Below are 25,752 nucleotides of genomic sequence, written 5' to 3'. Positions count from 1 at the left end.
AGTGCGGCTGGCACTGTCAGCACATGGGAGCGGCGGCAGTGGGAATGAAACTGCTGGAAGAGAGGGGACCAGGGCCAACTTCCTGTGGTCCCTCCCCCTGGCCAGTCAACCTCCCGCAGTCCTTCCCCCATCCCTTCCAGCCAGCAGGCCCTGATCGGCCCTGATCACTGGCCAGGCCCAGGGACCCTACCTGTGCACAAATTTGTGCACCAGGCCTCTAGTCCTGTCTAATAAAAGAGAAACATGGTAATTAGCCGTACAACCATTACCCTTCCCATTGGCTAATCAGGGAGATATGCAAATTAACTGCCAGCCAAGATGGCAGCCGGCAGCCAGGCAGTTGAAGCTAACATGAGGCTTGCTTGCTTCAGTGACGGAGGAAACCAACATTCCCCGCCTGCCTTGCCGGCCTCTGAGCTTGTAGTTTGAAACATTGTTACAAATATAGAAGCCAAACAAAACCCCACAAACCTGCTTTCAGCCCGCCGGGATCTTAGAGCTGGAGTTGATACAGTGTTTTGATTATAGAACCCAAACAAACCAGATACCTGCTTTCAGCAGCAGAGGCTTCAGAGCTGGAGCCAGAGCTAAAGCTGGCCCAGAATAAAAAGAAAAAAAAGGAGCAGTTGGGAGCTTCAGTCACCCACCAGCCTGAAAACAGCCCTCAGCCCCTCACCCAGACTGACCAGGCACCCCAGTGGGGACCCCTACCCTGAAGGGTGTGTGACCAGCTGCAAACAGCTATCATCCCCTCACCCAGGCTGGCCAGGCACCCCAGTGGGGACCCCCACCCTGATCCAGGAAACCCTTCAGGGCAAACCAGCCGGCCCCACCCATGCACCAGGCCTCTATCCTATATAGTAAAAGGATAATATGCCTCCCAGCACCGGGATCAGCGGAGCCGCAAGGCCTCCCAGTACTGGGATCAGCAGAGCCGCGAGGCCTCCCGGCTGGGATCAGCGTGACAGGGGGCAGCGCCCAAACCCCCTGATCGCCCTGCGGCTCTGTGTGTGACAGGGGGCGGGGCCACAACCTCCCTATCTGCCCTGCTCTGTTCGTGACAGGGGAAGGCGCCCCAACCCCCTGATCAGCCCTGCTCTGTGCTTGATAGGGGGGAGTTCCCCAACCCCCTGATCGCCCTGCGGCTCTGTGTGTGACAGGTTGCGGCGCCCCAACCCCCCCGCCATGGGCCCTGCTCTGTGTGTGATGGGGTAGAGCCATAACCTCCCCATCGGCCCTGCCCTGAGTGTGACAGGGTGCAGCGTCCCAACCCCCTGATCGGCCCTGCTCTATGTGTGACAGGGGGCGGTGCCCCAACTCCCCTATTGGCCCTACTCTGTGAGTGACAGTGGCGAGTTCCCCAACCCCCTGATGGGCCCTGCTCTGTGTGTGACAGTGGGGAGCTCCCCAACCGCCTGATTGGCCCTGCTCTGTGCGTGACAGGGGGTGGTGCCACAACCTCCCCATTGACCCTGCCTTGAATTTATAGCTCTACAAGAAAAAATGGTAGTAAATCATCAAACTCTACAACTCAAAGAATTAGAAAGAGAGCAACAAGAAAACCCCAGAGTGAGCAGAAGGAAGGAGATAATAAAGATTAGAGCAGAAATAAATGACATAGAGACCAAAAAAACAATACAGAAAATCAATGAAACTAAGAGCTGGTTCTTTGAAAGGATAAATAAGATTGACAAACCTCTAGCCAGGCTCACCAAGAAGCAAAGAGAGAGGACCCAAATGAACAAAATCAGAAACGATAGAGGCGAAATAACAACAGACCCCACAGAAATACAAATGATTGTTAAAAAATACTATGGACAGCTCTACTCCAACAAACTAGACAACCTGGAGGAAATGGACATATTCCTAGAAAATACAATCTTCCAAAACTCAATCCAGAGGATTTTAAAAATCTCAACAAGCCAATAATGATGGAAGAAATTAAAGCAGTCATCAAAAAGCTCCCAGCAAACAAAAGCCTGGGGCCAGACAGCTTCACAGGGGAGTTTTACCAAACATTCAAGGAAGAACTAAAACCTATCCTCCTCAGACTACTACAAAAAATTCAAGAGGAAGGAACACTTCCAAGCTCATTCTATGAAGCCAGCATCACCCTAATACCAAAACCAGGTAAAGACAACACAATGAAGGAGAATTACAGGCCAATATCCCTCATGAACATAGATGCCAAAATCCTCAACAAAATCTTAGCAAATCGGATCTAGCAGTACATCAGAAAGATCATACACCATGACCAAGTAGGATTTATCCCAGGGATGCAAGGAGGGTACAATATCCGCAAATCAATAAATGTGATACATCACATAAACAAATTGAAAGAAAAAAACCACATGGTCATATCAATTGATGCAGAAAAAGCATTTGACAAAATCCAACACCCATTTTTGATAAAAACTCTCAGCAAGGTAGGAATAGAAGGATCATACCTCAACATAATAAAGCCATATATGATAGGCCCACAGCCAACATCATACTCAATGGACAAAAACTAACACCATTTCCCCTAAGAACAGGAACAAGACAGGGATGCCCACTCTCACCACTCTTGTTCAACATAGTACTGGAAGTATTAGCCATTGCAATTAGACAAGAAGAAGAAATAAAAGGCATCCAAATTGGAAAAGAGGAAGTAAAACTGTCCTTATTTGCAGACGACATGATATTATACATACAAAACCCTAGAGACTCCATCAAAAAACTAGTAGACTTAATACATGAATTTGGCAATGTAGCAGGATAAAAAGGAACCCCAAGAAATCTGAGGCATTTCTATACACCAACAGTGAACTTTCAGAAAGAGAAATTATAAAAACAATCCCATTTACCATCGCACTAAAAAGATTAAGCTACCTAGGAATAAACTTAACTAAAGAGGTAAAAGACCTCTACTCAGAAAACTACAGGATGCTGAAAAAAGAGATAGAGGAAGACATACACAGATGGAAAAACATACCGTGTTCATGGATTGGTAGAATCAACATCTTTAAAATGTCCATACTACCCAAAGCAATCTATGAATTCAATGCACTTCCCATTAAAACACCAACGGCATACTTGACAGATCTAGAACTAACGTTCCAAAAATTCATCTGGAATAAAAAAGACCTCGAATAGCTGCAGCAATCCTGAGAAAGAACAAAGTAGGTGGGATCTCAATACCAGATATCAAGCTGTATTACAAAGCCACTGTTCTCAAAACTGCCTGGTACTGGCACAAGAACAGACATATAGATCAATGGAATAGAATAGAGAGCACAGAAATCGGCCCGAACCAATATGCTCAATTAATATTTGACAAAGGAGGCAAGAACATACAATGGAGCCAAGACAGTCTCTTCAATTAATGGTGTTGGGAAAATTGGACAGATATATGCAAGAAAATGAAACTAGACCACCAACTTACACCATACACAAAAATAAACTCAAAATGGATAAAGGACTTAAATGTACGACAGGAAACCATAAAAATTCTAGAAGAATCCAAAGGCAACAAAATCTCAGACATATGCCGAAGCAATTTCTTCACTGATACAGCTCCTAGGGCACTTGAAACTAAAGAAAAAATGAACAAATGGGACTACATCAAAATAAAAAGCTTCTGCACAGCAAAAGAAACCATCAACAAAACAACGAGAAAACCCACTGTGTGGGAAAACATATTTGCCAATGTCATATCTGATAAGGGCCTAATCTCCAAAATTTATAGGGAACTCATACAACTTAACAAAAGAAAGATAAACAATCCAATCAAAAAATGGGCAAAGGACCTAAATAGACACCTTTCAAAAGAGGACATTCAGAAAGCCAAGAGACATATGAAAACATGCTCAAAGTCACTAATCATCTGAGAGATGCAAATCAAAACAGCAATGAGGTACCATCTCACACCTGTCCGACTTGCTATCATCAACAAATCAATAAACGACAAGTGCTGGAGAGGATGTGGAGAAAAAGGAACACTCGTGCACTGCTGGTGGGAATGCAGACTGGTGCAGCCACTATGGAAGACAGTATGGAGTTTCCTCAAAAAACTGAAAATGGAACTCCCATTTGACCCTGTGATCCCACTTCTAGGAATATATCCCAAGAAACCAGAAACACCAATCAGAAAGGATATATGCACCCCTATGTTCATAGCAGCACAATTCACCATAGCTAAGATCTGGAAACAGCCTAAGTGCCCATCAGTAGATGAATGGATTAGAAAACTGTGGTACATCTACACGATGGAATACTATGCTGCTCTAAAAAAGAAGGAACTCTTACCATTTGCAATGGCATGGATGGAACTGGAGAGCATTATGCTAAGTGAAATAAGCCAGTCAATGAAGGAAAAATACCACATGATCTCACTCATTCATGGATAATAGAGACCATTATAAACTTTTGAACAATAATAGATACAGAGGCAGAGCTGCCTCAAACAGATTGTCAAACTGCAGCAGGAAGGCCGGGGAGGGTTGGGGGGCAGGAGGGAGGGGGGTAAGAGATTAACTGAAGGACTTCTATGCATGCATATAAGCATAACCAATGGACATAAGACACTGGGGGGTAGGGGAGGCCAGGGGGGGAAAATATATGTAATATATGTAATACCCTTTGTAATATATATATGTAATACCCTTTGTAATACTTTAAGCAATAAAAAAATAAATAAAAACAAAACAAAACAAAAAAAACAAACAAATCAACAAATGACAAGTGCTGGCGAGGATGTGGAGAAAAGGGAACCCTAGTACACTGCTGATGGGAAAACAGACTGGTGCAGCCATTATAGAAAACAGTATGGAGTTTCCTCAAAAAATTAAATATGAAACTGACATTTGACCCAGTGATCTCACTTCTAGGAATATATCCTAAGAAACCAGAAACACCAATCAGAAAGAATGTATGCACCCCTATGTTCATAATAGCACAATTTATAATAGCTAAGATTTAGAAACAGCTTAAGCGCTCGTCAGTAGATGAGTGAATAAAAAAAGCTGTGGTACATTTATACCATGGAATACTATGCAGCAGTAAAAAAGAAGGACCTCTTACACTTTGAGGCAACATGGAGGAACCTGGAGGAACGTGGAGAGTATTATGCTAAGCAAAATAAGCCATTCAGAGAAAGACATGTATCACATGATCTCACTCATATGTGGAATCTAATGAACAAAATAAGCTGATGAACAAACTAGATCCAGAGACATGGAAGCTTGGAACAGAGTGTGTAATCTCAGAGGGAAGGCCGGGAGGGTGGGTGGGTGGGAAGTGATCAACCAAAGAACTTGTGTGCATATATAAATATACACATAACCCATGGACTCAGACAATAAGGTGGTGAAGGACTGGGTGTGGGGGGGAGCTAGGTGAAGGGGCAGTAGGAGTCAATGGGGGGAAAAGAGGGACATATGTAATACTTTCAACAAGAAAGACTTAAAATAAAATAAATAAATAAAATCAGTGAGAACATTAAAAAATATACTCTTTATTGCCCTGGCTGGTGTTTTTCAGTGGTTAGAGATTCAGCCCACACACTGCCCGTGCACCAAAGAATCATGGGTTTGATTTCCTGTCAAGGAGTCATACCTGGGTTGTGGGTTGATCCCCAGTCCTGGTCTAGCTGCGCGCTGGAGACAGCTAATCCATGTGTCTCTCTCACAGCGATGTCTCCCTCTTCCTCTCTCCTCTGTCTCTCATCCCCTCCCAATCTCCCTTCCACTCTCTAAAAATCAATAGAAAAAATATCCTCTGGTGAGGTTTAGAAACAAACAAACAAAAAGAGTGGTGAGCCCTAGCTGGCTTGGCTCAGTGGATAGAGCGTCATCCTGTGGACTAAAGGGTCCCAGGTTTGATTCCAGCCAAGGAAGGGCACATGCCTGGGTTGCGGGCTCCATCCCCAGTGGAGGGCATGCAGGAGGCAGCCGATCAATGATTCTCTCTCATCATTGATATTTCTATCTCTCTCTCCTTTCTCCCTTCCTTTCTGAAATCAATAAAGAAATATATATATATTTTTAAAAAGAGTGGTGAAAGTGGATATCCTTGTGCTTTTCCTGTTCTTAAGGGAAATGCTTTTAATTTTTGCCCATTGAGTATGATGTTAGCTATAGGTTTGTCATATATGGCCTTTATTATAAGTGGTATGTTCCATCTATTTCCATTGTGCTAAAATTTTTATCAAAAATGGATGCTAGATTATGTCCAATGCCTTTTGGTGTCTGTATTGATATGATCATGTAATTTTTATCCTTTATTTTTTTATATGATGTACCACATTTATTTTTCATTTTTATTTTAAAATATATTTTAATTTCAGAGAGGAAGGGAGGAGGGAGAGGTAGAAACATCAATGATGAGAGAGAATCATTGATAAGCTGCCTCCTGCACACTTGTCACTGGGGATTGAGCTTGCAACCCCAGCATTTGCCCTGATTGGAAATTGAACTGCAACCTCCTGGTTCATGGGTGGATGCTCTACCGCTGAGCAACAGGGGCCAAATTGTATCACATTTATTGAATTGCAATTATTGTACCAACCTTACATCCTTAGAATAAATCCCACTTGATAATTGTGTATGATCTTTTTAATATATTGCTAAATCTGATTTACTAAGATTTTATTGAGGATTTTAGCATCTATGTTCATCAGGGATATTAGCCTGTAACTTTCTTTATTTGTAGTGTCTTTTTCTGGTTTTAGAATTAGGATAATGCTGGCCTCATAAAATAAGCTTGGAAAGCTTCTCTCCTCTTGAATTTTTTGGAGTAGTTTGAGAAGGATGGATACTACTTCTTTGAATATTTGGTAAAACTCGCCTGTGAAGTCATTCGGTCCAGGGCTTTTGTGTACTGGGAGGTTTTTTGTTTTGTTTTTTTAGTACTGCTTCAATTTCATTAATTGATATTGGTTTATTCAGGTTTCCCGATTCTTTCTGATTGAGTTTTGGAAGATTGTATGTATCTAGAACAGTGGTTCTCAACCTTCCTAATGCCGCGACCCTTTAATACAGTTCCTCATGTTGTGGTGACCCCCAATTTCATTGTTACAAATGAAAGCACAGTGATTAATCACAAAAACGATATGTAATTATATATATATGTGTTTTCCGATGGTCTTAGGCGACCCCTGTGAAAAGGTCGTTTGACCCCCAAAGGGATCGCGACCCACAGGTTGAGAACCGCTCATTTAGAATGTGTCCATTTTGCCCAGGTTGTCTAGTTTGTTGGCATATAGTTGTTCATAGTATATTTTTACAATCCTTTGTATTTCTGTGGTGTAAATTGTTAGTTTGCCTCTTTCATTTCTTTTTTTTAAACATATATTTTTATTGATTTAAGAGAGAAACGGGGAGGGAGGGATAGAAACATCAATGATGAGAGAGAATCATTGATTTGCTATCGCCTGCAGGCCCCACTCTAGGGATCAAGCCCGAAACCAGGGCATATGCCTTGCCTGGGAATTGAACCATTGACTTCTTGGTTCCTAGGTTGATGCTCAAATGCTAAGCCACACCCGACCAGGTCATCAGTCTTCTTTCAGTCTTTATCTTTTCAAGGAACCAGCTCTTGGACTCATTGATCTTTTGTAGTGTTTTTTAGTCTCTGTGTCATTCTGCTCTGATCTTTATTATTTCCTTCCTTCACTTACTCGGGGCTTTTCTTGTTCTTCTCTTTCTAGTTCTTTAAGGTGTAGGGCTAGCTAGACAGTTTATTAGAAAGTTTTCTTGATTTTTGAGGTAAGCCTGTAACACAATGAATTTCCCTCTCAGGACTGCTTCTGCTGTGTCACATCGATTTTTGATTGCTGTGTGTTCATTTTCATTTGGTTCAGAAAGTTCATTATTTCTTCCTTTATCTCATTGGTAACCCATTCATTGTTTAATAACATGCTATTTAGCTTGCATGTGTTTAAATGTTTTCGGTGTTTTTATTGTAGTTGATTTCTAGTTTCATCCCATTGTGATCTGAGAACATGCTTGATATGATTTCAATCTTCTTGAACTGTAGAGGCTTACTTTGTGTCCTAACATGTAGTCTATCTTTGAGAATGACCCATGTGCACTTGAGAAGAATATATAATTCTGCAGCTTTGGAGTGCAATGTTCTGTAAATGTCAATTATATCCATTTGATCTAGTGTGTTGTATAGGGTCGCTGTTTCCTTGTTGATTTTCTTGTCTAGTGATGTCAGTAGGGTTACAAAGTCCCCTACTGTGATTGTATTGCTGTTGATCTCACCCTTAAATTTTTTTATATATTTGGGTGCTCCTGTATTGGGTCTATATATGTTTACCACGGTTCTATCCACTTTTTGTATCAATCCCTTTAGTATTATGAAGTGGCCTTTATTGTCTCTTCTAATGGGATTCATTTTGGAGTCTATATTGTCAGATATGAGTATTTCTACCCCTGCTTTTTTTTTTTTTTTTTTTAATATATTTTATTGATTTTTTACAGAGAGGAAAGGAGAGGGATAGAGAGTTAGAAACATCGATCAGCTGCCTCTTGCACACTCCCCGCTGGGGATGTGCCCGCAACCAAGGTACATGCCCTTGACCGGAATCGAACCTGGGGCCCTTGAGTCCGCAGGCCGATGCTCTATCCACTGAGCCAAACCGGTTAGGGCCCCCTGCTTTTTTTAAAAATTCATTTCCATTTACATGGAAAAGTTTCTTCAATATCTTTACTTTTATACTGTGTGAGTTCTTATTCTGAGGTTGGTCTCTAATAGACAGTATATACATAGACCATGTTATCTTATCCATTCAGCAACCTTATGTCTTTTGATTGGAGCATTTAATCCATTTACTCTTAAGGTTATTATTGATAGGTACTTATTTATTGGCATTTTAATTCTTTTTCTTTTGTCTCAAAATAATCCACATTTATTTATTACAACCAAGAAGTTAAGAATTATTCCTTTAGTATGTATAAGGATGAGATTCATATGCCTTTAAACATGTAGTATTATTCTTACTCTTCTTTTCCTATATGTACATTATTTCAAAGCAATACTCAAGACTGGTATAAGAAAAAAGAAAATTAGGAAAAGTTAAATCTAGACTTTTCAATCACATTCATTAAAAAAAGTACTTTATAAAGATTAATACAATTTCTTAGGATTCTTAAGAGCCATATTTAAAAAATATTGCAATGAAAAAAATACCATAGCAAATGTATAATTTATTTTTGGAGAAAATAATTAAAACTAAGGTTTTTCGCCCTAGCCGGTTTGGCTCAGTGGACAGAGAGCATCGGTCTGCGGACTCAAGGGTCCCAGGTTCGATTCCAGTCGAGGGCATGTACCTTAGTTGCGGGCACATACCAGTAGGGAGTGTGCAGGAGGCAGCTGATCGGTGTTTCTCTCTCATCGATGTTTCTAACTCTCTATCCCTCTCCCTTCTTCTCTGTAAAAAATCAATAAAATATATTTAAAAAAATGAAACTAAGGTTTTTCTACTAAAGGGGAGCAGTAACAATAGATCATACCATAGTTACATGTTATTTACCACATTCTGTACAATGTGGATGTACTTAAAATGTACCAGTATTCATAGACAATATGAACTTTTGAGATTTAAAAATCACAAATCCCTGTCAATGCTGTAAATTTATAAATGTTAATATAAATACCTAGAAATAAGTAAATTTTAAAAACTGAAGCCTTTGACAGTGTTTATAGATCAACTCAAATGTTAAGTAGAAATAGTACAGTAAATACATTGATATTACTACTAATTTCCACTTAATTTCTTTATAATATGGCTATCTGATGTTGCATTCGCGAAGATACTTCCTACAACCACATGGGTACCCCAGAGATTATGATGAATCACTTTGCAGCAGCCAAGGTCATCAACAAGAATCCTAAATGACGATAGTGTTCATCTGTTTCTAAAAGAGTGTTGTTTGTATGTGGTCCAAAAAACACGAAACCAGATGATGGGTCAGTGAAGGCAGCCCAATAGCCTTCAGCTCGAAGAGCATAGCATATTTCCTTAGCACCACTGATAAACTTTTCTAAGAGCATTTCTCTTTCATTTTCTTCCTCCTCACTCCACATAGTTACATCATTCTTAATTTTCTGTGTTATGGTCAGAATCATCAGTTTATTGGTGGCCATTTTGCCGGGGTCCAGCCCCAGCAGGTCCAGGGGTTCCCAAAGGCATAGACGGAGTCGGCGAAGAAGGAAGGACACGGAGACAGTGTTCAGTTGATCAGCAGCCTAGCCAGGATCTCCAGCCAGGATCTCCAGCCAAGTTCTGGTCTGGATCTCCAGAGAGGTTCTGTGTCCATGTTCTCCTGCTAGGTTCTCCAGCCAGGTTCAGTCACCAGGTTCTAGTCAGGCTCTCTTGCCAACCTCTGCAGTCAGGTTCAGTCCAGGATCTTTTGCCATGTTCTCTCCAGTGAAGTTCTTCTGTCTCCAGGCTCCGTGTAGGTTCTGTCTTCTGAATTCTCTTCTAAGCTCTGTCTCTTGCTGTCTTGTTACATCTGTATTTATACCAGTTGATTCAATCCTATCAATCTCTATTACAAAGGTTAGGGCGTTTCTTATCTCCATCCCAGGGAGTAAAGATTATGTAGCTTAAGCATGATTGTTTGTAGTGATCAACTACCCACCTACCACTTAGTTAAGGAGTTTCATCCCCTCCCTGACTTCAGGGAAAAATTCCTACCTGGGGAAACAACCTTTCTCGGAGAGGTGACCTTGGTTAAAACACAGCACCAAGAAGGTGAGCAAACATATTAAGAACAGTATGCCATATATGCCAGGTCCCTTGAAACAGCAAGCATGGACCGGCTCCCGGCACCATTTCTGGAAACAGTGATTGAAAATCTCTTTGTAGCAATTCTGGGCATATTTGGATTGCACACTCCACTTTGTTTCTGCATTGTTAATTTCTTGCTCAACAGATGCATCATTACCCTGAAATTCATTCACATATTGTGCCATCACAAATTCATGTCTTTCATTTGATAAAGGTTCTGCTGAAACATCAGGTGAAGTTTTATGAACCTGACTTTTCTTCTGTGACATGGTCTCATTGAGATGACAATCAAAACCTATGTTCCTAGGAAGCTGGAATCTCTGGTCCTAAGCCCCAAATGGTCCCATTATTTCATCCAGCCATATTGTTCAAGAGGTGCAGTGGCCACATGAAACTCATCAGAACCTGAAGATCCTGCAGTTGAAAAGGCTTTGGGATTGACAACCCTTTTAATTAAAGAGTAAAATCCTGGGAGATAGGAAACCAGTCTGGCTCTGTTACAGAGCACATTGGATATTTCTGGCAGAGAGAGCAGACACAAAATATCTTCCCTTCCTTAAAGTTACTTCGAGAGCTGTGGCCTGAAAACCGGCGAATTTGGAGGGCTACCGCAGGCAGAAACCATCCATAGCAGTCACCACCGCTGCCTCCAGCTGTCCAAGATCCTGACTCCAGCATTTTAATTCTTTATACCTGTGTCCCTCTTTCTATATTTCTTCTTACAACAGTCCCTTTAGCAGTTCTTACAGTGCTGGTTTGGTGGTGATAAACTCTTTTAGCCTTTTTTTTTTTTTCCCTGTGAAGCTCTTTATTTCATCTTTAATTTTAAATGATAGCCTTGCTGGATAGAGTAGTCTTGGATTCAGTCGCTTAATTTAATTACATTGAACAGTTCATGCCACTGCCTTCTAGGATGAAGTGTTTCTATTGAGAAATCAGTTGACAGTCTAATGGGAGCTCCCTTGTAGGTAACTTTCTGTCTCTCTCTTGCAATCTTTAAGATTCTTTCTTTGTCTTTAATGTTTTCCATTTTAATTATAATGTAGGTATTTTAGGGTTCATCTTGATTGGGATTCTCTGTGTTTCCTGAACTTGAGTGACATTTTTCTTCACCAGGGTAGGGAAATTTTCTGTCATTATTTATTCAAACAGGATCTCTATTCCTTGCTTTGATTCTTATCATATTGGAATCCCTATTATGCAGTTATTGTTCTTTCATGTTGTACCAAAGCTTTCTTAAACTCTCCTCTTGCTTTTTAATTTTTCCCTCAATTCCTGCTCTGAATGGGTGTTTTTTCTAACCTTGTCTTCTCATTCACAGATTTGGTCCTCAGTTTCTTCTAGTCTACTGTTGATTCCTTCCAAGTTATTTTTTATTTCAGCTATATCATTCTTCATTTCTGCTTTATCCTTATTCATGGCTTCTGCCTTTTTTTTCCTTATTGATTTGTAGGAACACTTTTATTTATTTTATTTTATTTTATTTTATTTCTTAAAGTATTACAAAGAGTATTACACATGTCTCCTTTTTTCTCCCCCTTGACATTCCCCCGGCACCCTCCTCCCCCCAGTGTCTTGTGTCCATTAGTTATTCTCGTATGCAAGCATATAAGTCTTTTGGTTGATCTCCTACTCCCCCCAACCCTCCCCAGGGTTCCCTCTATAGTTTGATATTCTGCTTAATGCTGCTCTGCCTCTGTATCCATTTTTGTTCATCAGTCTATAATGTTTCTTATTATCCATAAATGAGTGAGTTCATGTGGTATTTTTCTCAACTTCCCAGGGGCCATCTCAGTCTCACAGGGGCCATCTCAGCCTCACAGGGGCCGTCCCAGCCTCATGGGGGCCATTTCAGCCTCATGGGGGCCGTCCCAGCCTCACGGGGGCCATTTCAACCTCACTGGGGCTGTTTCGACCCCGCCAGGACCATCTTGACCCCACCAGGCTGTCTCAACCTCAACGGGGCCGTCTCAGCCTCACTGGGCTGGGCTGTCCCAGCCTCACATGGGCCGTCTCAGCCTCACATGGGCCGTCTCAACCTCACTGGGGCCGTCTCAACCTCACTGGGGCCATTTGAGCCTCACCGGGGCCGTTTCAGCCTCACCGGGGCCGTTTCAACCTCACTGGGGCCGAATCAACCTCACCAGGGCCATCTCGGCCTCACCGGGGCTGTCTCGACCTCATCGGGGCCATCTCGACCTCACAGGGGCCGTCTTGACCTCACAGGGGCTGTTTCAAACTCACTGGGGCCGTTTCAACCTCACCAGGGCAGTTGGCCGTTTCAACCTCACCGGGGTCGTCTCAGCCTCAACGGGGCCGTTTCAACCTCACTGGGTCCAATTCAACCTCACCAGTGCTGTCTCGACCTCACCGGGGCCGTCTTGACCTCACAGGGGCCATCTCGACCTCACCGGGGCTGCTGCAACCTAACTGGGGCCGTTTCAACCTCACCAGGGCCGTTTCAACCTCACCGGGGCTGTCTCACCCTCACCGGGGCTGTCTCAACCTCACTGGGGCCATTTCTGCCTCACCGGGGCCATTTCAGCCTCACCGGGCCCGTTTCAACCTCATGGGAGCTGTTTCAACCACACTGGGGCATCTCAACCCCACTGGGGCCGTCCCCCACTGGGGCCATCCCAGCATTGTTGGTGCTGCCTCAGCCTCACCAAGGCTGTCTCAGCCTCTCGGGGGCCGCCTCGGCCTCACGGGGCCGTCTCAGCAACACGAAGTTTGGCACTCTGTCCTTTGTTGGGCGGCTCCTTTCTGGACAAAATCTCCAGGCATTCCTGGTGGCTGAATATCTGGTATGCTTGCTTGGATTTCGTTTTCTACCAAGTGCACAGACTGCCTGTCTGCTGTCACCCAGCGTCCCATGTGATACTGGATCTGGTGGGCTTGCCTGTGCGTTTGCTGGTACAGCGGTTCCATGTTGCCAGCCTAGCCTTGTCCAGCTCCAGCTTCCTCCGAATCTGATTCTGCTTCTTTATTGTGTCCCTTATGTATGCAAAGAGTTGAAATCTGCATTCTGCTGGGCTGGGCTGCAAAAGGGTCGGTGGTTCTCTTTGTGTCACTAGCACAGCTTGGTTGAGGATGTAATTTGAGTAGGACGGGGTCCCCGGGAATCACCAGGGCGGGGCCAAGGGCAATGGTGTCTCCCCTTCTATTCGCCTCTTCACAACTCAGCGACTCGCCTCCCCGAGTGCTGGCGAGCAGTTCCGCGAGACAGCCACTCTCACTCTCCGGGGTCGTTGCAAGGCCTTCCCGCTTCTCCCTGTAGGGGTTTGGGAGCTTAGTATCCTGCCCCAACCACGCTCAGTGGATTTGATAGTCCGCATCCCCCTCTGGTTGAAAAAAACCACACATCCAGTTGCAGCCAGCCTGGCGCGCGATTCCGTACCTCCGTTCTTAGAGTCTCTGCACAACCTACTCAGTCTCAATGCTCTTCTTTCTTTCCTTCCAGTTGTAGAGCTTCCACTGGGCCAGCTTTCCCATGGTTCTGAATGACAGCTGTTTCTTTTATAGTTGGTAGTCTCGATGTTGTTGTGGGAGACAGCATGCACAGGTCTGTACCTTAAGCCGCCATCTTGGTTCTTCTCTGCCTCTTTTTTTATGCTGGTGTGGTTCTCATTAACTTCCATAAAGTTCTCATTAAGTTACTTGTAGTTCTCACTAAGTTGTTTGAACACCCTTAAAACCACTACTTGGAATTCTTAATCTGACAAATGGCTTGCCTCTAATTCATTTAGTTCCTTTCCAGGTGATTCCTTATTTTCTTTCATTTTGGGGTTGCTTCTTTTTGTCCCCATTTTTGCTGTCCCTTTGTATTTATTTCTATGTATTAGATCAAACTGCTATGCCTCCCAGTCTTCATGGGTGGTCTTATGTAGTAGGTGTTTTGTGGGACCCAGTGGTGCATTCTCTTAGATCTTCTAAACTGGGTGCTCTAGGAATGCCCCTTGTTTGAGTTATTTGGGTTCTCCTGTTGTAATTGGTTCTTGAATGTTGTTGTCCCATTTGTGGATGGAAACTCTTCTCAGGTTGTGAGGCTCACCCACAACCATGTTGTGTGAGCCATTGTGGAGGTGCTGACTGAACAGACCAAAATAGAACAAAACAACATATGAAACAAAATAAATAAAACAGAAACATACACAAGACCCCAACAAATTATCAAAAGCAACCAAAAATAAGGAAGAATTGGGAAAGAGAAAAGAGGGCAAGAGTGATAAAAGAAGAAAAGAAACAATATGAGGAGGAAAATAAGGAGAAGAAAAGGGAAAATGAAGGGGAAGAGATCTAATAAAGAAAACAAGATTTAATAGTAGGGGAAGGAAAATGGTACCAAAAAAAGAGGAAGATGAAGAGACAAAGAAACAACCCCCTCAACAAGAACAAGAGAATACCTCAGAAGAAGAGATAAATAAAATGGAGAAAAGAAATTTATCTGATATATAGTTCAGAATAATGATGGTAAAGATGCTAAACTGCATCAGAAAAGATGTAGTAACTATGAAAACAGAAATAAAGAATGACATAGCACAAATAAAGAACACATTCGAAGCAATACACAGCAGATTAGGGGAAGCTGAGGATCGAATCAGTGAAGTGGAATACAGGGTTGAAAAAAAACCCATTCAATCAGAGAACCAAAGAGGAAAAAACAATTAAAAAACAGGAGAACAGCTTTAGAGGGCTGTGAGACAATGGGGAAACAACAATATTTAAATAAAAGATGTTCCAGAAGAGGCAGAAAGTGATAAAGGGATAGAGAATATGTTTGAAGGAACAATGGCAGAAAACTTTCCTAACTTTGTAACAGAAAATGTCACACAAGTTCAGGAGGCACAGAGAACCCCAAACAAGAAGAACCCAAACAGGCTTACACCCAGACACATCAAAATTAAAATGCCAAAAATTAAAAACAAGAGAATATTAAAGGCAGTGAGAAATGTGAACTGTTATTTACAATGGAGCTCCCATAGGCTGACGGCTGCTTTCTGATCAGAAACTCTACAGGCTAGAAAGGAATGGCATGAAATACTCAAAGTAATGAAAAGCAAGAATCTGAAACCAAGATTACTATATCCAGCAAAGCTATCATTCAATATACATGGTAAATAGGATATGAGGGTGATCTGGAAATAAAGAGCTTCCCAGACTAAAAAAGGCTAAAGGAGTACATCACCACCAAGCCAGCATTACAAGAAATGCTAAAGGGACTGCTGTAATGAGAAAAAGAAATAGAGAGAGAAACCTAGGTATATATAATTAAAATGGCAATAAATAAGTAACTATCAATAATAACCTTAAATGTAAATGGATTAAATGCTCCAATAAAAAAACATAGAGTAGCTGAGTGGATATAAAGACATGACAAAACTATATGCTGTGTACAAGAGACCCACCTCAGAACAAAAGACTCATATGAGAGTGATGGGATAGAAAAAAAAAATGTTGCATGCAAATGGAAAAGAAAAAAAAAGCTGGCATAGCAATACTCATATTTGACAAAATAGACTTTAAAATAAAGGCCATCACAAGAGAGAACAAAGTTCACTACATAATACAAAAGGGATTAATCCAACAAGAGGATATAACCCTGGTAAACACATGCACCCAATATATGAGCACCTAAATATATAAAAAAAACTTCCAGAGGATTTTAAGGGAGAGATCGACAACAACACAGCCATAGTAGGGGACTGTAACACCCCACTAACTTTACTGGATAGATCTTCCAGACAAAAAGTTAACAAGGAAACAGTGATTATAAAGGACACACTGTATCAGATGGGTTTAATAGCCATTTATGGAACATTACACCTCAAAGCTACAGAATACATATTCTTCTCAAGTGCACATGGATCATTCACAAAGATACACCACATGTTAGGACACAAAACAAGTCTCGACAAGTTCAAGAATATTGAAATCATATCAAACATCTTCTCAGATCACAGTGGAATGAAATTAGAAATCAACTACAGTAAAAACACTCAAAAACATTCAAATATATGAAGGCTAAATAACATGTTATTAAACAACTAGAGGTCCAGTGCATGAAATTCATATGTGTGGGGGGGTGGTCCCCCTCAGGCCAGCCTGCACCCTCTCCAATCTGGGACATCCTTCTCACAATCCTGGACCACTGGCTCCTAATTGCTCACCTGCCTGCCTGCCTGGTCACCCCTAACTGCTCCCCTGTGCCAGCCTGACCACCCCTCACTGCCTCTGCATGCCAGCCTGATTGCCCCTAACTGCCCCCCGACCCGCCAGCCTGGTCGCCCCACATAGCCTGCTGTTCAGTTATTTTGTCGTCCCTCACTAACCCCCTTGCCGGCCTGGTTGCCCCATGCAGTCTGCTTGTTCAATTGTTTGGCTGTCCCTCACTAACCCCCCTGCCGGCCTGGTTGTAGGCCGCCATCTTGTGAGGGCATGAGGGTTAATTTGCATATTACCTCTTTATTATATAGGATGAGTAGGTTACCAATGAGATCAAGAAAGAAATCAAAAATTTCCTGCAACCCAATGAAAGTGAACACACAACAACCCCAAATCTCTGGGACACAACAAAAGCAGTCCTGAGAGGTAAGGTCACAGTTCCATAGGCCTTCCTCAAAAAATAAGAAATATCAACAATAAACTAACCCTACAACTTAAAGAACTAGAAAGAGAACAATAAGAAAAGGCCAGAGTAAGTAAAAAGAAGGAAATAATAAAGATTAGAGCAGAAATAAATGACATAGAAACTAAAAAATATATATACAAATAAAATCAATGAAACCAAGAGCTGGTACTTTGAAAGGATTAACAAAATTAATGAACCATTAGCCAGACTCATCAAGAAACAAAGAGAGAGGAAACAAATAAATAAAATCAGAAATGAAAGCAGAGAAGTAACCACTGACACAGCAGAAATTCAAAGGAATATAAGGACATACTATGAACAGCTATATGCCAACAAGCTGGACAATGTGGATGAAATGGACAAATTCCTAGAAAAATAAAATCTCCCAAAACTGAATGAAGAAGAAATAGAAAACCTGAATAGGCCAATAACAACTGGTGAAAAAGAAGCAGTAATCAAAAAACTCCAACAAACAAAAGCCTAGATGGCTTCACAAGGGAGTTTTACAAAACCTTCAATGGGAACTAAAACCTATCCTCCTCAAACTATTCCAAAAAATCCATGAGGAAAGAACACTTCCAAGCTTTTCTTATGAGGCCAAAATTACCCTAACTCTAAAACCAGATAAAGACACTACAAAGAAAGAGAATTTCAGGCCAATATCCCTGATGAACATAGATGCTAAAATTCTCAACAAAATATTAGCAAATCAGATCCAGGAATATATTTAAAAGATCATACTCCATCACCAAGTGGAGTTTATTCCAGGATTGCAAGGCTTGTACAATATTAGCAAATCAAAAAACATGATGCATTACATAAACAAATTGAAAGACAAAAATCACATGATCATATCAATAGATGCGGAAAAAGTATTTGACAAAATCAAACCTAAATTTTTGATAAAAACTCTCAGCAAAGTAGGAATAGAGGGAGCATATCTCAACATGATGAGGGAAGGCTATATATGAAAAACCTACAGCAAACATCATACTCAATGGGCAAAAGCTAAAACCATTTCCCCTAAGAAGCATGGAACAGAGTGTGCAATCACAGAGGGAAGGTGGAGGTGGGTGCATGAGTGGAAAGTAATAAATCAAAGACCTTGTAGGCATAAATGCATAACTCATGGACACAGACAATAGGGTGCTGAAGGCCTGGGGCAGGGGTCTGGGGTGGGCTGGAGGGGTCAATGGGGGAAAGAGAGGGACATATGTAATACTTTCAGCAATAAAGGATTATTAAAACAATAATTAAAATTAAAAAATAAATATAAATAATGGTAGCTGAAAATGTCAAAAAAAGAAAAGAAAAGAGGAAGAAACAATTTGAAAAGGAAAATAGAGGAGAAAGTAGATAGACACAAATTAGAAAAGGAAAAAAGATGAGAAAACAGGAGAAAAAGAAAAAATAGAATAGAAGGGAAGAGAAAAATTAGATATATGAAAGAAACAGTAGAGACTAAAATAATAACTAATCAATAATGCAGATAGAGAAAGAATATAAATTTAAAAAGAGCCCAGCCAGCATGGCTCAGTGGTTGAGATGCGACCTATGTACCAGGAGGTCAAGGTTTGATCCCTGGTCAGGGCACATGCCTGCCTTGCAGGCTCCACCCCCAAGTAGGGGGCCTGCAGGGGGCAGCAGATCAATGATTCTCTCTCACCATTGATGTTTCTACCTCTCCCTCTCCATTCCTCTCTGAAAACAATGGAAATATACTTAAAAACAAAAACAAAAACAAGATCAAATTGAAGAATTTTTAAAAAGAAAAATAAGGGAAGAAAAAAAAATGAAGGTGCATTTCTCTCAGCTGAGTTGAGCACCTCGGAGCTGCATTTGGATCCTGACCTCCTGATCTTCTGAGGACTGCAGCTGACTGTTCTGTCTGACAACATTGGGCTCCCTAAGAGGTTCTTAGGTGCTGTCCAATATCAGAAATTGTCCTCCTTTGGGGTTCAGCAATCTGTTTGAAGCTCCAGTGATCTACAGTTTGTGTCTTTCTCCACACGACTTAGCTTTGAGCCGGAGGGGGCAAGTTGCACTCTAAGGCTGGTTTGTTAGCGGCAGGGGGCCTAGGGATGGGTCAGCCAACTTTCTCAGTTTCCGTGGGCCACACCTCTGCCTGCTTTCACCTGCCAGCCAGCTGTCAAGCTTAATCATTCAAATATCTGTTTTTGAAAGGGCTTTAGGCTGAATTGGGAGTATAGACCTCTGGATCTCCCATGTGGAGATGATGCTGTTCTAGATTATTTCAGGAAGTGGTGGGTATCTTTACCCACTCCAGAGCTACTCCTCTGAGAATGTCCCAGAATTATTCTGCCCTTAGCTGGGTGGAGATCTTTTTAAAAATATATATATTTATTGATTTTTTTTTACAGAGAGGAAGGGAGAGGAATAGAGTTAGAAACATCGAAGAGAGAGAAACATTGATCAGCTGCCTCTTGCACACCCCCTACTGGGATGTGCCCGCAACCAAGGTACATGCCTTTGTCCGGAATCGAACCAGGGTCCCTTCAGTCCACAGGCCTACGCTCTACCCACTGAGCCAAAACGTCTAGGCTGGAGATCCTTTTTTGAGGGGTGAAGGGGGTGGAGATCCTTGTATGCAAGGAATCTGCTGGAAACTAGGAGTTTCTTTCAACTCTCCCATTCACAGAAAGCACCAGTTTGGTTCCTGGAATAGTGGGGTGGATGGCTCCGCCCCCAATTCAGTCAAAGACAAGTCCTGAAACTGTTCAAACCCGTAAGTTTGGCTTTTGCTGCTGTCTCTTCTGCAAAGGTGGAGATGCCAGGTGTGTAGCAGGCAGGGTGTGGTGGTCTGTATCACCTAGGGCAGGGTTTTATTATTTTTCCTGTGTTGTGACTCTGGGAGGGCCTAGTGCCTCTCAGAAAAAAATGCCGTTTCCATTTGCGGGGGTATGACATAATGTAGGACTCCTGGCTGCTGTTTTGTGCGCCGCCCCGCCCCTCCCCCACACCCCCGCCAATGCTTTCCACCCCAGCCTCTCCTTAGGCACCTTAAGCCCTCACTGACCTCTTTACACCAAATCTTTGGGTTAGTAGCTGCTAACAAAACTCTTGTGCTCTGGATTTAAAAAACAAAACAAGCCTTGACTGGTTTGCCTCAGTGGATAGAGCCTTGGCCTCCGGACTGGAGGGTCCTGGGTTTGATTCAGGTCAGAGGTGCATGCCTGGGTTGTGGATTCAGTCCCCATAGGGGGCATGCAGGAGGCAGCTGATCAATGATTCTCTCTCATCATTGATGTTTCTATCTCTCTCTCCCTCTCTCTTTCTCTCTGAAATCAATAAAAATATATTTAAAAACAAAACAGAAACTGAGGGTTTCTTTCTTTCTGACTGACTCCAGGCTCACAGGCAGCCAGAAGCCCTGCAGACTTTCACAGCTGGATGTTACTTGGTGGCTGGTCTCGGCTCCACTGCTCTTGGGCAGTGGATACCAGCCTGAGTTCTGGCCCTCAATCTTCTTAGGGAAGTAACCCTCCTGTAATTGAAAGATCCCTCCTCACTCTCAGCTTTACACCCATGAAAGCTGGGTCGGCCCCCTCTCAACCTCACCCTTCCTACCAGTCTCCAGATGTTTGCTGTCCTTCCTTGATATGTCTCCTCCTCAGCTGGAGCTCAGTCAGTAATTCGGGATGAATGTTCCCCAATTTAGTTTTATTTCCAGTCTGGCCCTGGGAGGAGGTGCAAGAAAGATCTGCCTATTCAGCCACTATCTTCTCTCTCTTCATGAAACTATTTTTTTAAAAGTATACAGTATATATTAATGGATTAAAAAGTTACATTTTCAAAAATTATTAAATTGTTGAAAAATAGTAGAAAATGGAAAATACATCACAATCCTGAGACTATAATAATTTTTTTGACATTTCACCTTTAAATATTTTATTCTTTTTTTTTACCTTTTTTTTTAAAATCTTTAAATTCTTTATTAGTTAAGGAATTACAAATGTGTCCACATTCTCCCCAATTAACCCCCCCCTCCCCACTCATGCTCTCATTCCCCTGTTGGCCATGTCCATTGGTTTGGTTTATATGCATGCATACAAGTCCTTTGGTTGATCTCTTCCCCTTACCCCCACCCTCCCCTACTTTCCCTCTTTCCCTCTGGGGATTAATAGTCTGATTGCTGTTTCTCTGTCTTTGGATCTGTCCCTGTTCATCAGTCTATGTTGTTCTCTATATTCCACAAATGAGTGAGATCATGTAGTATTTATCTTTCTCTGACAGCCTTATTTCACTTAGCATAATGCTCTCCAGTTCCATCCATGCTGTTGCAAAAGGCAAGAGTTCCTTCTTTTTTACCGCAGCGTAGTATTCCATTGTGTAGATGTACCATAGTTTTTTTTTTTAAATTAAATCTTTATTGTTCAGATTATTACATTTGTTCCCTTTTTTTTCCCCCCATAACTCCCCTCCTCCCAGTTCCCGCCCCACCCTCCGCCCTCACTCCCCACCCACTGTCCTCATCCATAGGTGCACGATTTTTGTCCAGTCTCTTCCCACATCTCCCACACCCCTTTCCCCCCCAAGAATAGTCAGTCCATTCCCTTTCTATGTCCCTGATTCTATTATAATCAACAGTTCATTCTGTTCATCAGATTATTTATTCACTTGATTCTTAGATTCACTTGTTGATAGATGCATATTTGTTGTTCATAATTTGTATCTTTACCTTTTTCTTCCTCTTCCTCTTCTTAAAGGATACCTTTCAGCATTTCATATAATCCTGGTTTGGTGGTGATGAACTCCTTTAGCTTTTCCTTATCTGTGAAGCTCTTTATCTGACCTTCAATTCTGAATGATAGCTTTGCTGGATAAAGTAATCTTGGTTGTAGGTTCTTGGTATTCATCACTTTGAATATTTCTTGCCACTCCCTTCTGGCCTGCAAAGTTTCTGTTGAGAAATCAGCTGACAGTCGTATGGGTATTCCCTTGTAGGTAACTGAGTTTCTTTCTCTTGCTGTTTTTAAGATTCTCTCTTTTGCTCTTGGCATTTTAATGATGATGTGTCTTGGTGTGGTCCTCTTTGGATTCCTTTTGTTTGGGGTTCTCTGCGCTTCTTGGACCTGTAAGTCCATTTCTTTCACCAGGTGGGGGAAGTTTTCTGTCATTATTTCTTCAAATAGGTTTTCAATATCTTGGTCTCTCTCATCTTCTGGCACCCCTATAATTCTGATGTTGGTACGCTTGAAGCTGTCCCAGAGGCTCCTTACACTATCCTCGCATTTTTGGATTCTTTTTTCATTTTGCTTTTCCGGTTGGATGTTTTTTGCTTCCTCGCATTTCAAATCATTGACTTGATTCTTGCGCTCCTCTGGTCTGCTGTCGGGCGTCTGTATGATATTCGTTATTTCAGTCCGTGTGTGCTTAATTTCTAGTTGGTTCCCCAATATAAGATCGAGGGTCTTATTAGTTTTCGTGTAGATCTCATTAAGTTTATCGGCAGCTTCTAAACAGTTCTTGAGAGACCTTAAAAGTGTGGTTCTGAACTCTATTTCTTCCATTGACAATTTTGTCCTGTTTCTTTGTCTCCGCATTTTGTTATGCTTCCTTGGTGCACCCCCTAGTGGTCTTTGTTATCAGTCTTATAGATAAATCTTGATTGTTGTAGCTAATTCCAGGGAGGGTTTGACCTCCAGGCCAAGTGGCAATGAGAATCAACTGTGTCAGCAGTGAGAGAACTTCTGTCCTCTAGGGAGGTGCTAATCTAGCCTTTGCCTGAGGCTATCCGGCAAATGCCTCTGTGCAGGGCGTGGGCAGGGCGGGTCGCACAGGATCAACAGGGTGGGCCAGAGAGAGCAGTTATGGCGGCTCTCAGTCCTGTCCCGAGGGGCTCTGCCTCTCTGAGTCCCAGCACCCGCTGCAAAGCTCGGAGAGAAAGCTGCACTCGCTCTGACCGAAGCCAGACAGTCCCACTTCTCCCATTTGAGTCTGGGTCCCTAAAGACTCGCCCGGATCTGGAGCTCAGAGTCTGCGACTCCCTCCCGATTGAAAACAACAGTGCCCTCCGCCGCCAGCCCGCTCCGCGTGCTCCGCACCTCAGAATTTGACTTCAGCACTGCGCCTCCTCTGAGTGTCCGTATGCGTTTCTCTTTCCTCCTAGTTGTAGGACTTCCACTCAGCCAGCGTTCCTGTGGTTCTGGGCGATGTCCGTTCCGTGTTCTAGTTTCACTTTTGAAGTAGTTGTTCAAAGCAGCAAACTCCGGCGTTAACCTATGCCGCCATCTTGGTTCTCCTTACCATAGTTTTTTAATCCACTCATCTGCTGATGGGTACTTAGGCTGTTTCCAAATCTTAGCTATGGTGAATTGTGCTGCTATGAACATAGGGGTGCATATATCCTTTCTGACTGGTGTTTCTGGTTTCTTGGGATATATTCCTAGAAGTGGGATCACTGGGTTAAATGGGAGTTCCATTTTTAGTTTTCTGAGGATGCTCCATACTGTTCTCCACAGTGGCTGCAATAGTCTGCATTCCCACCAGCAGTGCAGAAGGGCTCCTTTTTCTCCACATCCTCTTCAACACTTGTTGTTTTTTGATTTGTTGATGATAGCCATTCTGACAGGTGTGAGGTGATACTGAATTGTCATTTTGATTTGAATCTCTCATATAATGAGTGACTTTGAGCATATTTTCATATGTCTTTCGGCCCTCTGTCCTCTTTCGAAAAGTATCTATCTAGGTCCATTGCCCATGTTTTGATTGGATTGTTTATCTTCCTATTAAGTTTCATGAGTTCCTTGTAAATGTTGGAGATTAAACCCTTATTGGTGATATCATTGGCAAATATGTTCTCCCATGCTGTGGGTCTCCTTGTTGTTTTGCTGATGGTTTCCTTTCTGCGCGAAAGCTTTTTATTTTAATGTAGTCCCATTTATTTATTTTCTCTTTAGTTTCCATTGCCCTAGGAGGATTATCAGAGAAGAAATTCCTTCGACATATGTTTGCGATTTCGCTGCCTATGGATTCCTCTAGTATTTTTATGGTTTCCCGTCTTACGTTTAAGTCTTTTATACATTTTGAGTTTATTTTTGTGTATGGTGTGAATTGGTGGTCTAGTTTCATCTTTTTGCATGTATCTGTCCAATTTTCCCCACACCATTTATTGAAGAGACTGTCTTGACTCCATTGTATGCTCTTGCCTCCTTTGTCGAATATTAATTGGGCATAGTGCTTTGGGTCAATTTCTGGGTTCTCTATTCTATTCCATTGATCTATATGTCTGTTCTTGTGCCAGTACCAAGCTATTTTAAAAACAGTGGCTTTGTAATACAGTTTGATATCTGGTATTGAGATCCCACCTACTTTGTTCTTCTTTCTCAGGATCCCAGCAGCTATTCGAGGTCTTTTTTTTTATTCCAGATGAATTTTTGGAACGTTCATTCTAGATCTGTGAAATATGCCGTTGGTAATTTAATGGGGATTGCATTGAATCTATAGATTGCTTTGGGTAGTATGGACATTTTGATGATGTTGATTCTACCAATCCATGAACACGGTATGTTCTTCCATCTGTTTATGTCTTCCTCTATCTCTTTTTTCAGTGTCCTGTAGTTTTTCGCATATAAGTCTTTTACCTCCTTAGTTAAGTTTATTCCTAGGTATCTTAATTTTTTTGGTGCAATGGTAAATGGGATTACTTTTTTAGTCTCCCTTTCTGTAAGTTCACTATTGGTGTAAAGAAATGCCTTAGATTTCTTGGCATTAATTTTGTATCCTGCTACATTGCCGAATTCATTTATTAACTCTAATAATTTTTTTGATGGAGTCTTTAGGGTTTTCTATGTACAGTATCATGTCATCTGCAAATAAGGACAGTTTTACTTCTTCTTTTCCAATTTGGATGCCTTTTATTTCTTCTTCTTGTCTGATTGCAATGGCTAGTGCTTCCAGTACTATGTTGAACAGGAGTGGTGAGAGGGGGCATCTCTGTCTTGTTCCTGTTCTCAGGGGAAATGGTTTTAGTTTTTGCCCATTGATTATGATGTTGGCTGTGAGTTTGTCATATATGGCTTTTATTATGTTGAGGTATGATCCTTCTATTCCTACCTTGCTGAGAGTTTTTATCAAGAAAGTGTGTTGAATTTTGTCGAAAGCTTTTTCTGCATCAATTGATATGACCATGTGGTTTTTATCTCTCAATTTGTTTATGTGATGAATCACATTTATTGATTTGTGAATATTGTACCATCCTTGAATCCCTCGGATGCATCCTACTTGTTCATGGTGTATGATCTTTCTGATGTACTGCTGTATGCGATTTGCTAGAATTTTGTTGATCGCTTCTCGGCCTTTTGGCTAAGATCAAGTGTAGAATTTT

General features: G+C 41.9%; 1 pseudogene; it reads right to left on the bottom strand.

Moving 5' to 3' along the window:
- Positions 1 to 9,341: 9,341 nt before the first annotated feature.
- On the bottom strand, positions 9,342 to 11,333 carry LOC132226279 (methylmalonic aciduria and homocystinuria type D homolog, mitochondrial-like; annotated as a pseudogene).
- Positions 11,334 to 25,752: the final 14,419 nt, after the last annotated feature.

Source organism: Myotis daubentonii, chromosome 2 (genome assembly GCF_963259705.1).
Source record: "Myotis daubentonii chromosome 2, mMyoDau2.1, whole genome shotgun sequence".
In the NCBI taxonomy this organism is placed as follows: domain Eukaryota; kingdom Metazoa; phylum Chordata; class Mammalia; order Chiroptera; family Vespertilionidae; genus Myotis; species Myotis daubentonii.
Note: the sequence above shows the minus strand (reverse complement) of the source record. Positions and strands in the feature narration are given on the sequence as shown.